This window comes from Delphinapterus leucas, chromosome 4, assembly GCF_059928025.1.
Source record: "Delphinapterus leucas isolate spDelLeu-1000000601 "Yukka" chromosome 4, BTC_Dleu_Yukka2, whole genome shotgun sequence".
Lineage (NCBI taxonomy): Eukaryota > Metazoa > Chordata > Mammalia > Artiodactyla > Monodontidae > Delphinapterus > Delphinapterus leucas.
The window spans coordinates 147,848,223-147,865,774 of NC_143132.1; the positions used below are offsets into that span (position 1 = coordinate 147,848,223).

At 37.7% G+C, this 17,552-nt stretch overlaps 1 protein-coding gene across 20 annotated transcripts in view; it reads right to left on the bottom strand.

Annotated features, from left to right (window-relative positions):
- Positions 1-17,552, bottom strand: part of THRB (thyroid hormone receptor beta) — a 397,985-nt gene that overhangs the window by 284,977 nt on the left and 95,456 nt on the right. For 5 of the 20 annotated variants that reach the window (XM_089911223.1, XM_089911222.1, XM_089911219.1 and 2 more), the window contains exon 3: positions 3,722-3,826. The exons of the other annotated variants lie outside the window; for them this stretch is intronic. The gene's annotated coding sequence lies outside the window, so the exon portion shown is untranslated. The remainder of the gene's footprint in view (positions 1-3,721; positions 3,827-17,552) is intronic. 20 annotated transcript variants of the gene reach the window in all.

Sequence of the window (17,552 nt, forward strand, 5' to 3'; positions counted from 1 at the left end):
TAAACCACTGGGTGGTTCTCTGGAATGCAGATGGGTCACCAAAGTCATGGACAGTAGTAGTGTTTCTCTTAGGGTGGCAGGAAGACCTCATGAAGTGAGGTCCTATAGCCTGCCAAGGGCTTTAAGACCACTGAAGGAACAGAATGATAAAGGAGAGGGATCTGACGTGTCCAAGCATAAATCCAACTTCCATTTTCACTAAAGGTAATTCTTTGGATTGAAGGCCCAAAATGTGAGTTTTGAAACTGAGGGCCCACCCTCTCTTTGGTACTGAAAGGGAGAAAGGAATAAAATATATATAACTCACAACTTGGGCCAGGGATTTTACATTTGTTATCTCAGTTTATCCAGTGATGACCATGAATAAATATTTTTTTATATTCCTATAATTTGAAGAGGAGAATGAGGCTCAAAGAATTTAAATAGCTCACTGAAAATGACCCAGATTGTGTAATTTGGACCCAGGTCTATGTGAATCCTTGCTGCCTTCTTGGGATAAAATGGGATTTCCCAGGGGAATTTATGGGAAGCGATGGAAGTTTTAACACAGTCCCCCAAAGCACACATTAATGTGCCCACCTAAAGCTTAGCAGTAAGTACGAAGTAAGACTCTTGTCATGTATGTTCCCTTCCTAAACAAGCACAGAGAGGCTGTTTGTAGAAGATGAACCTCTGTGCCCAAGAATCAATACTTGTGGAGCTGAAGAGACAGAAGGAACTTGACACATTCCTAAACTTGGGTTCACAGTCTAGTGGCTTGACTGTCCGTGGTTTCCCTATTTGTTGGTGGAATTGTTCTTATTCCTACCTGTCACCCGCCTAGCAGCACGGAACTTTGGGGATGGGTGATACTCCCCTCTACTTTGGACAATATTTCATTCAAGGGCCTTCTGGAGGGATGGTTTATCTACTCTTTTCTTTTCTTTTTTTTTTTTTGGCCATGCTACGCAGCTTGCAGGATCTTAGTTCCCTGACCAGGGATTGAACCCAGGCTACCGCGGTGAAAGCACCAAGTCCTAACCACTGGACCACCAGGGAATTTCCCTATCTACTCTTTTCTTAAGCATTTTCAGGTAAGACATTTTCATAACCCTCCTGGAAATCATTTCTGACTCACTATTATCAGGAAGGGTCCTTCTTTCATTCAAACAGGAAAGAGCACAAGGCAATGAAGCATCCTCAAATAGTACCATAGTATCCAGCCAGGCACTTCCTGACCTAGAGGTCACACACTGTAGTTTAAGTGGGTTTGTGTGGAACAGTGCAGAAGAGTGCACTCAACTCCTTCAGAGGCCTTTCATGATTGATATTACTCTTCCCTTAATTCCTAAGTGGCCCCCCCCCAGTAGGGAGCCCTCAGTCCAGAGACTGGGTACAAGTGTTCTCTGGTAGTCCAGGTGTGCCTTTAGGCTTTCACCTGGTGTATGGGCTCACTGGGGTAGAGCGGAAAAAAGCTGGAACTCTCTGGTGATTCATTTCTCGTAAAGATGTCCCATGTGCTGTGAAGCTCATCACACAGCTGATTTTCAGCAAGATGTTCACTGACCATCAGTGAGGAGGCTATTTCAAAAACTCATTCCAGGAAAGCCACATCCAAAGAATGAAGTTGGACCCCTTCCTCACACCATACAGAAAAATGAATCAAAGTGAATTACAGACCTAAATGGAAAAGCTAAAACTGTAAAACTCTTAGAAGAAAGTATAGGAGAAAATTCTTTATTACCTGGGGGATATGCAAAACCTTTTTGGATAGAACACCAAAAGCCCAAGCAACAGAGCAAAAATAAAGTGACTTCAACAAAATGAAAAACTTTTGTGCTTCAGTGGTGTCCTTCAAGAAAGTGAAAAGATAAGCCAAATATTTGCAGATCATAGTTCTTATAAGGAACTTGTATCTAGACTATATAAAGAACTTTTACAACTCAATAATGAGAAAACAAGTAACTCAATTAGAAAATGGGCCAAGGATCTAAACAGACATTTCTTCAAAGATATACAAATGGATAATAAGCCCATGAAAAGATGCTCAACATCATTAGCCATGAGGGAAACACAAACCAAAATTACAAAGAGATACTATTTCATACCCATTTCCTAATGATGTGTGTTTGAATTGTGTATGCAGAAACTGGCCATTCTTGGCTATCATCATAAGTGTCAGAGAGGATGTGGAGAAACTGGAACCCTCATGCACTGCTGATGGGAACAGAAAACGGTGCAGCTGCTTTGGAAAACAGTCTAACAGTTCCTTAAAAGTTAAACATAAAGTTACCGTAAACCCCAGTACTTTCTACTCCTAAATATATACCCAAGAGAAATGAAAATATACGTGCATGTAAAAACATGTACAGAAAGGTTTGTAGCAGCATTATTCATAACAGCCAAAATATAGGACAACCCAAATATCCACAAAATGGTGAATGGATAAAAAAGATGTGGTATGTCCATGCAATGGAATATTATTCCGCAATAAAAAGGAGTGAGATAATGATACATGGTATAATTTTTTTTGAATTTTTTTAACATCTTTATTGGAGCATAATTGCTTTACAATGGTGTGTTAGTTTCTGCTTTATAACAAAAGTGAATCAGCTCTACGTATACATATATCCCCATATCTCCTCCCTCTTGCGTCTCCCTCCCACCCTCCCTAACCCACCCCTCTAGGTGGTCACAAAGCACCGAGCTGATCTCCCTGTGCTATGCGGCTGCTTCCCACTAGCTATCTATTTTACATTTGGTAGTGTATATATGTCCATGCCACTCTGTCACTTCGTCCCAGCTTACCCTTCCCCCTCCCTGTGTGCTCAAGTCCATTCTCTACGTCTGTGTCTTTATTCCTGTCGGGCCCCTAGGTTCTTCAGAACCAATTTTTTTTTTTTTTAGATTCCATATATATGTGTTAGCGTACGGTATTTGTTTTTCTGTTTCTGACTTACTTCACTCTGTAGGACAGACTCTAGGTCCATCCACCTCACTACAAATGACTCAATTTCATTCCTTTTTATGGCTGAGTAATATTCCATTGTACAAATGTGCCACATCTTCTTTATCCATTCATCTGTTGTACATGGTATAATTTGTATGAATCTTGTAAGCATTATGCTAAATGAAAGAAGTCATTCACAAAAGGCCACATATTATATGATTCCATTTATGTGAAATGTCCAGAATAGGCAAATCTACAGAGACAGAAAGCAGGTTAGTGGTTGCCTAGCCTATGGCTGGGGTGGAGGTGGGGAAGAAATGAGGAGTGACTGCTAATGGATTTTTCTGGGGTGGGGAATGATGGAAATGTAAAACTGGTGGAGGTGATGGTCGTACAACTCTGTGAATATATTAAAAGCCATTGAATTGTACACTTTAAATGGGTGAAGAGTATAGTATGTGATTATATCTCAATAAGGCTGTTCATTATATATATTAATATGTTTATATATATTTAATTATATACTTAATATATTTAATTGTATATTTTAAAAACTCCTCATTCTAGACCTTGGTTCTCAGCTTCTTAAAGTCACCGGAGGGGGAACTTCTCAAATCCCAACGCCCGGACTACACTCTGGACCAATTACATCAGAATCTCTGTGGGCAGGACCCAGAGACCTTTAAGATCACTGCACAGAAGAGACCAACACGTATGAGAAGAAGCTGAGTAGGTGACCTCCCCTCCTGGAGGTCACAGAGGAGAAACATTATGCTCCCACTGGGAGGATACCTGAACTTCTGACTTCTTCTCACTTCACAAGTAACCGTATGTTTCGGCTTCCATGGCTCTTACTTTGGAATCTTTGTAAAGTAGTGCTCAAAAGGTTTATTCATTCTGAAATAAAATGCATGGAACCAAACATTTACCTGATTACTTGAGGAGTTTTACTTTAGTTCTTTTCATCTAAAATCCCACACTTTCAAAACTATTGATTCACTGTGGGAACAATTCAATGCATAGGATACAAGGGACCCAAAAACGGAAGCTGGGACTATTGCTTTGCTGGTTATCAATACCAGATAGAAAACGTTGTTGAGTGACCACCTGCATTCCCTTTAAAAACCGACCAATTCTTCCTTTCCTGTTTTTAAGCATGGTTGTGACTCAAAACACCAGTTTATGTGATTTAAAGAAAAAAAGATGACACACCTTCCAATCTCTAAGTCAGAAGTCAGGGCAGCAATTAGAACATAGAAACGGTCACTTAAATTCAGTTTTATGAAGGGAAAAGACTAAATACTTAAAAACAGTCAGATATTGTTAATATAATTAGAAGTCAGCTACTACCAAGTTTTAAGTAAATAGAATAAAACTTTGTGGACTGAGGGCAAAAAGACAGCCTTTTGGAAGTTTCTGAACACGGCATTTATAAAAGAAAAAAGAAGTGTTTGAGGATTGTTTGGCATTTTCAATGCTTCGAACTAACACACTCTGGAGTGGTCCATCAAAGCCATTTATTATTGGGGATATAATATGTCAATTGGCTGTTTAGTTGCTTAGAGACCTCCTCCAAGCTTCTGAAAGCAGACACCTAATGTCAAACCACATCCAGCGGGTACCTAGAAGCACTTCCCTCTGTCTCTTTTGCTCTTTCATCTCTGGCATGCAATAATGAATAACCAAGAAAGCATATTTCCTCGCAATCACATAGTCAGTTTTATCAGTGTTAACGTGTACAGTCAAGCCGGCCCCACGTGAATGTGCATTTTAGCGCATACAGCAAGAATGTATGTATGTGCTTTCACATAGAATTGACCTCTTCCTATCCAAGGCGGCTGTTCTAGCCTCAATGGGGAGAGAAGCTCACTTGGTCAGAGCAAAGCTGCTGCTGGTGGAAAAGAAGCCTCCTCTCCAGTCTGTCAAGGGTCCTCTACATTGTACTACAGTTGATTACATGGCTCCAGTGAGAATGATGTTGGGGAGAGAGACTGAAAATACTTAGTGGTAAATATCAGTAATTAACTCTTTTCTTTTCTCTTTTTTTTTTTAACATGGGATTGAGCTAGGACAAGGAAGAAGGAAAATGTAGACAATCAAAAACTCAGATCAGGACCCCATGAACACAAAGGGTTAAATGCATTTCATTAACTATGAAGCCAAAGCCACATAATAACAACGCAGAATAGACTTCAGGGTACAAAAAATCAGAAATTGTATTAAAATCAGTTATTACAATTTTATCATTAAAGTTGTACGAGTCAGAGTTCTAAATTTTAACATGACCATGCACGAACAATTATTTTTCAGCATACTAAACAGCTAGATTGTTCCTGTGAGCAGAGTAATGTGTATTATGAAATTAAACATGTACCCACTTTCAGCCGAGGTCACTGAAGGAACCAGACAGTTTGGGGCTCATTCTGTTACTATATATATGTTACTGATGCTGAAGAAGTCACCCCAAGTTATTCAGCATTGCGTCCTCTCTATAGAAAATAAATTCTTATCTTGCAAAACAAAACTCAGATCATACACACTATTACATGTAAAATGAATAAACAACAAGGACCTACTGTATAGCACAGGGAACTATACTCAATATCTTGGTATAACCTATAATAGAAAAGAATCCTAAAAAGTATATATATATATATATGAATTACTTTGCTGTACACCTGAAACATTGTAAATCGACTCTTCCATAAATTTTTTTTAATTTTTAAAAAATTTAGAAAAACAAACACCCCCCACACACACAAACTCAGATCACTGAAAAGAACCCAAAAAATCCACATGTATATTTTTGCCAATATTTTACTCTCCCAGTCTACCCAAATGATACAATGGTGGCAAAGGTGGCAAATTTGAGGTCTTGACACCTTTTTGCGGCTGGTAGACACACTGGCAAGAAATGTATTACTGAAAGGCAGGACCAGAGACATGATTTGTCTGGTCCAGAGCAAAATGAAAATGCAGGGCCCTTGTTCAAAACTTAGTAAGACTTTAAAGACAGTGACAGTAAAGCTCGGGACCAGGCACGGAGCCCTGCAGAGTGCGGGCCCGGCGTCACTGCCCGGGTTGCAGCCCATGAAGCCAGTCCTGCCAAAAGGTAAGAAAGAAGGGAGGCGGGGGTCTGCCTAACCATCCCTGGATCTGTTGTCTGCGTGCTGGTTTAGCTTCTCTTAGCTAAACGCACAGCTTTGCAATGGCCTGTGTCACTTTCTCATTTATGGAAACCAACACCCAAACCCATGCCTTGTCTAAGGTCATGAGCTGAAAGAGCAAGAACTAAATCCCAGCTACCCTAACTCCTACAGGGTCACTCTCTTCCCTACATCATGCTACTGGTCTCCAGTTTAAATGTACATCATCAGGAAATAGTAACTACAAAAAAAGGGGTGGGGAGGGAAGGACATTACCTCATCAGAACTTCCTTTTCAACTCTTCTGTGCAAAGAATAAAGTCAGTTTTCAAATTCCTTTTCTGAATCAATGCTTTCAAGTCCTAGAGTCAAGACATCATAGGACAGCTCCAAACATTGAAGCAATTAGCTTTGCCGAGAGCTCACTGGAGCCCTTGCAGTTAGCAATTGGAGACCAAGGTGGTTATTAGTGGGTGGTTATGAGGCAACACGTTAGGAAACTAATCAGTGTTCCTGTACAAATATTTAAAATAATTCTGAGGTAATTTGAACTCTAACACAGAGCTAGCCAGATGCATTTGTAATCTGAACCCAAGGTTCTAATAAGTTACTGCCTTTTGGATGTCCTTCAATGTCAGGGACATTTTTAGAAAGATCAGCACTTGAGTGGAAACAAAGATTGACATTTTCAACATAAACATGAGACCTGGACTTTTTTTTTTTTTTACACAAAACAGAATGCCCGTGTCTTCCTCACTCAGGTGTATGTGTAAATTTAGTATATCAAAATATCTGGTGCAAGGGCATGGTCATTGAAAGATACTGCACAAATCAACTATAAACGGAGCTTTAGAGCTTATGAAAAAAAGAGTTCAAGGTAGGGTGCAATCAAAAAAAAAAAAAAACACTCTTCAGAGAGGCAAAAAATAGCTGCTAACCCCCCTCGACAAGGCACAAGTTTTAGGGTCAGACAGACCTCCGGTTCAAATTCCCAGCTTCACCTATATTTTATTTTTTTTGAAGCCTTGGCTAATTCATCTGCAAAATGGGGTTGATACATTCAGCCAAACAGCTGAATCAGATGCTTTCTGTATGTCTCAGTATCTCTGACATCTATGATTCATACACCTTTAATTATATCTTATTGAGCTGCCCCTCAGAATTTTCACTGGGGGTTAAAATTAGTTTTGCATGTCTGCTTTCCATAACTTTATGGTCTGTAGGTAGCAAAAAGGAAAAACAAAATATCTTCTGGCTTGGATAAATTTTGGCATAATTATAGGTCTGGTGTTTGGAAAATGAGGGCCAGAGGAAAATGGTACAGAGACGTGAGTAACCCAAAGTGTCTGAGGCTACAGCACTTACGTCTCATTAACTGCCAATTACCGTATTCATAATTTAACACAAAAAGGAAAAATACAAATGGGGTTTAAAAGAAAATCCCTTTTATCTAGACTTCAGTTTATACTTGGCTTCCAAAGGCAGGATTAATGCAATAGGTTAAGAAAGGGGGTAGTCAGATTGAGCAATAAAAACACTTTCTTTTGATAACATGTGAGGCTATAAAAATGGCTTGGCTGAATCTATTAGCCAAAGATAAATAATACCCTGCAGGAGGAAAAGAAATAGCTTTTTCTGGATCATAAGGTCTGGTATGTTTTTCAAGACCTTGCTTTCACTGAAAATGTAACATCCACTTAAAGAGACATTTCTGAAATTCGTGATTTCATAACATCTTTTGCATTGGAAATCTCGTCTCTGTTCCGGCAACACCATGTTCAAGACTTTTGTCAAAACATGGGAAGAAAAATGGTTCTTAGTTATTTTTATTTCTTTATTAATCTTACTATTAACACAGTTGCTATTTTTCTTCTAGTTATTACCACCACCACTAGTAATGCTGTTACTACTACTGCATCCACGTCTGCATTTCTTTTTTAATTTTTAAAAAAAATTTTTATTGGAGTATAGCTGCTTTACAATATTGTGTTAGTTTCTACTGTACAGCAAAGTGCGTCAGCTATACATATACATACATCCCCTCTCTTTTGGATTTCCTTCCCATTTAGGTCACCACAGAGCATTGAGTAGAGTTCCCTATGCCATACAGTAGGTTCTCATGAGTTATCTATTTTATACATAGTATCAAGAGTGTCTATGTGTCAATCTCAATCCACATCTGCATTTCTAAATGGCATCTGATAGGAATTCTAGTGACTAACATTCGATTGTTCAGCCTGAGTCCCTGACTGGCTTGACCTCGGTGCACCCCAGGGCCAGCAGCTTCAATATCACTTGGAAGCTTATTACAAATTCATATTCCTGGGCCCCACCCCAGGCCTATGGAATCTGAAGCTCTGGGGTTGGAGGCCAGGAATATGTATCTTGACAAGATTCTGATGCTCAAAGTTGGGAAGCTCTGGTCAACAGAGAAAGCGACCCAGGTGCCAGAGAACAAAGGAAGGAGGGATGGGAGAGAACCGAGGATGGACACCTGGGGCCGCCACCTGCAGGCTTGACCTTGTCTGCCTCAGGGCAGGCTGCCAGAACCGAGGAGAAAGCAAAGGCTGGGGCAGGCTTTCAGGATGTGGTGACCAAGGCTCCAGCCTTCAGCTCCAGGCCTCTGGGAAGAGAGGCCCCCCCAGAACTGTCCCCAGAAGCTGTTCATCTCTTTTGCCTGCTGAATATCGAAAATGACAAGACTCCTTATTTTTCATGACTACAGGTTCATGTGATCAAATGAGTTAGTGTCTGAATTAGTATTTCTTAAGGTGTGAGGTCTATGTATTTCAGTCCCTTTGATCCTCAGTCCCACCGAATGAAAATCCCTGACGGTTGCAACAAGCTCTCAAATGTCAACAATGCAGTGTCAAGTTTGGGAAATGTTCTACTTTTTTGGCCTGACCTGACACTTAGTTTGGGATGAGGTTTCAAGATCTATTCTCTAACCTACGGTCTGCCAGCCCTCCCATCCATCCTTCCTTCCTCCATCCCTCCCTCCCTCCTTTCCTTCTTTCCTTCCTTCCTTTCTGTAATAACACGTTTCCTCAAAAACACAAATATACACACACAAAAAAAGAAAAGAAAAATTAACTGTACTCCTATCACCCATTTTGATAAATATAATTATATAAAATAACATTAAACAAAATTAGGATATAAAATAATAGTCAATGAAAAGATATTACAATATACGTAACTAATCACCTATTATTAAACATCTAGAAGCTGTTGTCCAGATTTTCCTCTCTACAACTAACACAATAAGCAACTCTGTGGGGAAAAAAAAAACACCTTTGTTTCTAATGGCCAATTCTTAGAACTGAAATTTCTGGTTCAAAAATTATGTCTTCTCTTGACGTGTTTGACAAGCATTGCCAAATTGCTCTTGGATAGAGAGGACCAGTTAAGAACTACATTAGGCTGTAAATTGGTAAAGCCATGCTGGAGAAAACTTAGCCATATAGAAATGGAAAACTGACTATGTGCACACTTTTACATCTGGAAATTCCACGTCATGGCATACAACCTAAAGTGACTCTTGTTTAAGGGAATATTCATAATAGTAAAAGCTGGGAATACTCTAAGTATCCATCAACACAGGAACAAAGAGATAAAAATAACAGAGCAGGTAAAACATATGAACTAGATTACATCAACAGAGACCTCTCTCAAAAACAAAATGGCATAATACTGAATGAACAAATCTTGATAAAAGCATACATACAGAATGAAGTTATTTAAAAAAGAATCACAAAATAAAAATAAAATTTAAAAGAATCACAAAAATACACTGTTGTGTTTAAACACATAGGTGAAGTACAAAACCTTGTGCAGAAAGTGTACACTAACCTCAACACAGTGGTTGATCTCTGGAAAAGAACACTGGGGAAGAGGTGTAGGGATTTTATCTGGATCTATAATAGTTTATTTTATTAATAAACAGGTTTGACGCAAACAAGGTAAAATGTTAACATTTGTCAAATCTGGGGCACAGTTCTCAAAGGGGGTCTGAGGACCTCTGGCGGCCCCAAGTCTACTGCAGGATGTCCCTGAGGTAAAAATAATTTTCATAATAATACTAAGACATGATTTGTCTCTTCCCCTGTGTTGACATTTGCACTGATGGTGCACAGTCAATGCTGAATAAAACTGTGGTGACAGCACAAACCAGGTGAGTAGGGGACTGCATTCTTCACAACATGTGCTTGCAGAAACACCAGACAAAATGAGACAAGACAGGTTCACTCAAACATGTCCTTGTTGAAGCATTAACGTTTACTTTAATTAAATCCCAACACTTGAATGCTTTTAAAATAATACCGAGTGACAAAATATGCCTATAGCACTTCTGTTCCATGTATGATTGTTGTCTCTGGGAAAATTACTTGTGTGATGGTCTGAATGGTGAACTGAACTACCTGCTTTCTCCACAGAACATCATTTTTCTTGAAAGGATGAGTGAGAGACCAATCGTGTTTATTCAGACTTGGGTGAAGAGTCTGTCACTTCAAAGAAAACAGCTGGCAGTGGTTGTTGCCCATGACCAAATTAGAGCTGGCAAATGAAAATTAGAATTTTTGAAAACTCATATCTACCACTGTGGGCTTGGCAGATGCCTAATCGTTAAAGACTTTTCTGAGAGCAGTGGAGGTGTAATAACAGAATCTTAAATATTGTATAATGAAATGTGTCCAGGGACTTCCCCGGTGGCCCAGTGGATAAGAATCCGCGTGCCAATGCAGGGGACACGAGTTTGAGCCCTGCTCCGGGAAGATCCCACATGCTGCGGAACAACTAAGCCCGTGCGCCACAACTACTGAGCCTGTGTGCCACAATTACTGAAGCCCGCATGCCTAGAGCCCGTGCTCCGCAACGAGAAGCCACCACAATGAGAAGCCCACGCACCGCAACGAAGAGTAGCCCCTGTTCACTGCAACTACAGAAAGCCTGCGCGCAGCAACGAAAACCCAACACAGCCAAAAATAAATAAATTTAAATCTTTTAAAAATAAAAATAAAGCAACTATACTCCAAGGAAAAAAATTAAAAAGAAAAAGAAACTTGTCCACATCAGGAAGATCTACACTACTCGGTGAACCAATATTTTACAAATGGTCAATGCATGATGTTACAAAATCATGCATGAGTGAAAGATCCACTCAAAGTGCACAATTAATGAATGGATTTAATGTCACAGAGTCTGAAAAGTTCAGTGACATGGTTTCAGATTCCACACTGCAACTACACTTTCAGAAACTATCAATACCATTTGTTGAATTCTGGTGTAATATCAAAGTAGAATTTTCAGTTATCAGAAAAGGCTATTAAAATACACTTCCCTTTTCCAACTACATAATTGTTTGAGGATTGATTTTCTTCATACACTTCAACAACAACAACAAAATACCACAACAGAATGAATTCAAAAGCAGATATGAAGATCTAGTTGACTTCTTTTAAGCCAGTTATTAAAGAGATTTACAAAAGTGTAAAACAATGTCACTCTTCTCAATACTGTTTTCTTTCTTTCTTTTAATTTTTTTGGCTTTGAAAACTGCAGTTATTGTCATAAAAATGTTATTTATGTTTACACATAGTTTATTATTGCTATTTTAAATGAATTAAATATTTTAAATATTTCTTTTAATTTCTAAATGTGGTAAACATTATAAACATTAATAAACAAAAGTTCTTTGTGGTTCTCAATAATTTTAAAAAATGAGATCAAATAATTTGAGAACTGGTGATCTAGGGAGTGTGAATATTCAGATACCCTTCTATATCTTCTACACTTTTCCCTGTGTATGTAACTAAAGATAAAGAGTGAAAAAGCCTACCAGCAGCACATGAGGATATGCAGAGGCTATATTCTTACCAAACTTAATAATAATCACTAAAGAAACAGACCAACCTTGTGAACCTGAGTGTAAGAAAATATTATGCCATAATTTTAATTTGCCTTTCTTTCATTATGTGCGTTTGGACAATTTTATATATTTTACTGTTGATTTTAATTTCTTCTTGGCGGGTTGTCCTCTTTCTATTCATTCACCATGTGTTTGTTGAGTATCTTGCGTATACCATACTCACTTCTAGATGTATCTAGAATACAGCAGTAAACAAGTTACAGAAGGTCTACTGAAGTAGTTGACACACTACTGTCCATGGGCCAACTTTATCCCACTTCCTGTTATTGTAAATAAAGTTTTATTAGAACACAGTCATGCCTACTTTTTTTTTTTTTTTTTTTTTTTGCGGTACACGGGCCTCTCACTGCTGTGGCCTCTCCCGTTGCGAGGCACAGGCTCCGGACGCGCAGGCTCAGCGGCCATGGCTCATGGGCCCAGCCGCTCCGCGGCATGTGGGATCTTCCCGGACCGGGGCACAAACCCGTGTCCCCTGCATTGGCAGGCGGACTCTCAACCACTGCGCCACCAGGGAAGCCCCATGCCTACTTTTTTATGCACTGTCTATGGCTCCTTTTGTGCTACAAGGGCAATGCTGAGTAGTTGCAAAAGAGACTATGGTGCCTGCAAAGCCAAAAATATTTACTATCTGTCCTTTACAGTATAGGCTTGCCGGCCCTTGATCTTGCAGATTCTATAGGAATGCTTGTCTCTTTCCTTCATATTTGTAAGACTGCTTTGTATATTAAAGAAATCTTGTCTTGCAGATGTTTTCCCATCACACTTATAATCTTCTAATTTTGTTGGTGATTTTTTTCATTGTATACATTTTTATATTTTATGTAGAAACTTGATCAGTTCTTCTCTTTTAAAACAACTGTCCTTAACCTTTGGGAACACTGATATTTAAATGGCTTATTGGCTATTTTTGCTTTTTATTTTATTCAACATAAATTTAAAAATCATTTTGTCATATTACTGAACAAATCCCTCAGTGACTCTGACTTCAGTTGCATTAAATTGTTGGATTACTTTGGGGAGAATTTAATTTCTAAAATATTGATTCTTTTTGTCAAGGAGTATAGAACATTTCTCTGTTGAATCTCATCTTCTAAATTATTTTATAATTTTTTCAAGATAGTCTAATAAATTTCTTTCTATATTTATTTCTAGCTACTTTCTGTTTTAGAGTTGCTACTGTGATATATGGTTTCTTCCTTAGTTTTTAAATTGATTATGGCAAGTAAGTACATTGTATTTTTCTGTATTTATTTTCTAAATAGTTACCATACTGAACTTTTGATAGTTCTAATAGCTTTTCAAATTTCAGTTGATTCTCTTAAATTTTTAATACAGACAAATAGGGATTTGTTTAACATCCCCTTTCGGATCACTTTACCTAATTTTATTCCGTATTATTATATTTGCTAGACTTTTGAAGAAATAATAAATTTTCTTGCTTCTCATTTTAATGAAAATATGTACAGAATTTTAAAACTAAGTACAAAGATTAAATGAAATATTAAATATTAAATACAAATATTTAACCTTTGTTTCAAATAATCTTTATAATTTTATATAGTTAACCTTCTATATCTGTTTCATTAAGAGTTTTCATCAGTAACATATATTAAATCAAATACTTTGGGGGGCATCTACAGAGATAATAAAATTTTTTCCTCATTTAACCTATTGATAAGATGAATTATAGTAACAGATTTATCTAATAGTAAAATTTCTTGTATTCTTAAGAACAAACTCTTTTGGTTATGGTTTGTTATTATTTTTAAGGTTTGCTAGATCGAATTTGCTGGTATTTCACTTGGGATTCTTCAACTTATGAGGGTGATTTATAGGGTTTTGGTGTCATCTTTAATAGGATTTTCCTGCATTGTAAAAGAAAAAAAAATTGGAATGGTCACATCTTCTATAGAATAGAATAGTTTACAGCTGTTAAGATTATAAATTTATAGAAATCATAAGTGTCAAAAGGGGGTACATAAAATGAAGATCATGAGAATGAGATATGGCATAAATTTGCCCCACTAAATAATATAGAGGGATATCATAATTGTACAGCAAAAAACAGCAACAACAACAATAACAATTATAGTCAGATTAAGATTTTAATTTCTTGGTAGATGGGAACAATGGTGAAGTGTCCCCACCCCTGCAAGTAACAAATTGTAGATAAAGGAATAAGTTACTCCTGCAAACATTGAACTAATTAACACTTCCCTAGGTTTATGGGAATACCCATTGGATTGAGACCAACTACAGAGCTTAATCCATGATATTAACACATCCAAAGAAAGAAAAGGTCAACTCCTGGAGCATGGCCACTTTGGATAAACTGAGTTCAGAGAAAACAAACTTTGGCAGTGGGTGTTGGGCTCTCTCCCTAGGAAGGAGACAGAATCCGAGAGCTCTCTAAGCATCCAGTTACGAAAAATGGATAGTGGTGGTGTAAGTCTTTTCCTCAGGTCTCACCAAGCCCTGGAGAAATGTCTTTCAAGATTATGGCCCTTTGCTGATTCCATGCACACCAGCAACTTTTTGCTTATGAATTCAGCAATCTCTGCTGATCATAGAAAAGTCTGCAGGAGGTGCCTAGATCTGTTGATTGCACACATTTTTTCTGCTAGGAAACATCACCCCTATGTTTTCACCCAAGATTCATTCCCAGGAGTATCTCCAAGGGATATGTATGTAACACTAGACCCACCATCTGAAACAGTACTTCTTTCCAATTTGAAATGCTATTGAGTTAGTGCAGCATTTTGAGAAGGATAATTTCAAGTATATTCTAATTTATAAAAGAATAAAATAATTTGCTAACCTTAGTACTTTGAGCATTAGACAAAAATTGCATACAACATACCTCACTGCTTATAGCAACCTACCCATGTGGATCTGGACCCTCTCACTGGATAGCAGAGAACTGTTGGGCTGAATAATTCTAAGGCATTTCCATTCCATGAACCTACAGGACATTTCATCTACCTGTAACTTTCTAACATGGTATAAGAGAATTTTTTCAAGGAGTTATCATTTGGCTCCTGTTTACTCTTCCCTGGGATTACGTTTTGCCCATTAGCCAAAGGTCTCAAAGGATTCTGAAAGAATTCTAATTCTCATTTTTGGTGAAACTTGCTAGTGATGAAAAACTATTCTAACCTTGGCTCTCATATGGGAATTCATGGATAAAAATATATTGAAAAAACTATCAGTAGAGGCAGAAAAAGCTTTTGACAAAACTCAACATCCATTTATGACAAAAACTCTTAATAAAGTGGGTAGAGGGAGTTCCCTGATGGTGTAGTCGTTAGGATTTGGCGCTTTCACTGTCATGGTCTGGGTTCAATTGCTGGTTGGGGAACTGAGATCCCGCAAGCCGTGCTGCATGGCCAAAATAAAAATAAATAAATAAATGAAAGCACTTGTTAAAAATTTTTTTTTAATTAAAAAATAAAGTGAGTAGAGAGGGAACATACCTCAACGTAATAAAGACCATATACGACAAACCTATAGCCAACATCATATTCGACAGTGAAGAGCTGAAAGCCTTTCCTCTAAATTCAGGAAGAAGACAAGGATGACCATTCTTGCCACTTTTATTCAACATGATATTGGAAGTCCTAGCCACAGCAATCAGACAAGAAAAAAATAAAGAAATCCAAATTGGAAAGGAAGAAGCAATACTGTCACTGTTTGCAGATGATGTGATACCATATACAGAAAATCCTAAAGACCACCAAAAAAACTATTAGAACTAATAAATGAATTCAGTAAAGTTGCAGGATACAAAATTAATACAGAAATCTGTTGTGCTTCTATACACTAACAATGAACTACCAGAAAGAGAAATTAAGAAAGCAATCCCATTTATGATTGCATCAAAAATAATAAACTACCTGGGAATAAATCTGACCAAGGAGGTAAAAGACTTACACTTGGAAAACTATAAGATATTAATGAAAGCAATTAAAGACAAAACAAACAGATGGAAAGATATTCCATGCTCACAGATTGGAAGAATTAATACTGTTAAAATGACCATACTATACAAGACAATCTACAGATTCAATGCAATCCCTATCAAAATACCAATAGCATTTTTCACAGAACTAGAACAAATAGTTCTAAAATTTGTATGGAAACACAAAAGAACACATAGAGCCAAAATAATCCATGAGAAAGAAGAACAAAGCTGGATTTAAAATCATACTACAAAGCTACAGTAATCAACATAGCATGGTACTGGCACAAAAATAAACACATAGATCAATGAAAGAGAACAGACAGCTGAGAAATAAACCCACACTTATATGGTCAATTAATCTATGACAAAGGAGGCAAAAGTACACAATGGGGAAAAGACAGCTTCTTCAATAAATGGTGTTGGGAAAACTGGACAGCTACATGCAAAAGAATCAAACTGGACTACTTTCTCACACCATATACAAGAATAGACTCAAAGTGGATTAAAGACTTAAACGTAAGACCTGAAACCATAAAATTCCTAGAAGAAAACATAGGCAGTACGCTCTTTGACATCGGTCTTAGCAGTATTCTTTTGGATCTGTCTCCTCAGGAAAAGAAAACAAAAGCAAAAATAAACAAATGGGACTACATTAAACTATAAAGCTTTTTCATGGCCAAGGAAACTATCAACAAAACAAAAAGGCCACTTACTGAATGGGAGAAAATATTTACAAACAATAGGTCTGATACGGGGTTAATATCCAAAAATATACAAAGAACTCATACAACTCAACATCAAAAAAAACAAACAACCTGATTAAAAACAGGCAGTGAACCTGAACAGACATTTTTTCCAAAGAACACATACAGATAGACAATAGGCATATGAAAAGATGCTCAACATCAATAATCATCAGGGAAACACAAATCAAAACCACAATGAGATATCACCTCACACCTGTCAGAATAACTGTCATCAAAAAGAACACAAATAACAAATGTTGGCAAGGATGTAGAAAAAGGGGACCCTCCTGCACTGTTGGTGGGCATTTAAATTGGTGCAGCCACTATGGAAAATGATATGAAGGTTCCTCAAAAAACTAAAAATAGAACAACCATATATATGATCCAGAAACTCCAATTCTGGGTATTTGTTCAAAGAAAACAAAAACACTAACTTGAAAAGATATATGCACCCCTACGTTCATTGCAGCGTTATTCACAACAGCCAAGATATGGAAGCAATCTAACTGCCCATTGATAGATGAATAGATTAAAAAGATGTGGGATCTGTAGACAATGGAATATTACTCAGTCATAAAAAAGCAGTCCTGCCATTTGAGACAACATGGGTGAACCTAGAGGGTATTATGCTAAGTGGAATATGTCAGACAGAGGAAGACAAATACCCTGATTTCACTTATATGTGGAATCTGTAAAGCAAATGAACAAAAACAGAACAAATGAACAAACATAACAAAACTGAAACAGAATCATAGATACTGAGAACAAACAGGTGGTGGCCAGAGGGTAGGGGGCTGGGGCGATGAATGAAATAGGTGAGGGGGATTAAGAGGTACAAACTT